A 304-nucleotide genomic window follows, 5' to 3' on the forward strand; every position below is an offset into this window, starting at 1 on the left:
GCCCTCCTTCCCCCCCCCCCCCCCCAAGAAAACCAAGCCCCAGCAACCTGAAATATAAAATCCTTACTTTTGAGTGAGCAGAGAAGAATATCTAGACCTACGTAGTCCTCTTTTGAGAATATGGATCCTCTTTTTGGAAGCAGGTAGGACAGCAAGTGATTGGTAGCCCAGAGATCCAAGTTCTGCATTCCTATGGTTGGTTTGAGGGTTTTTTTCTGTTAGGTCACTTACCTTTCTGGTACAGCTCTAACTGGAGCATGTAGGTGGCTTCTTTCTGGGTTCCTTTTAGGGTTTATGGTTCTTA

This window comes from Buceros rhinoceros, unplaced genomic scaffold, assembly GCF_000710305.1.
Source record: "Buceros rhinoceros silvestris isolate BGI_N320 unplaced genomic scaffold, ASM71030v1 scaffold6327, whole genome shotgun sequence".
NCBI classification, from domain to species: domain Eukaryota; kingdom Metazoa; phylum Chordata; class Aves; order Bucerotiformes; family Bucerotidae; genus Buceros; species Buceros rhinoceros.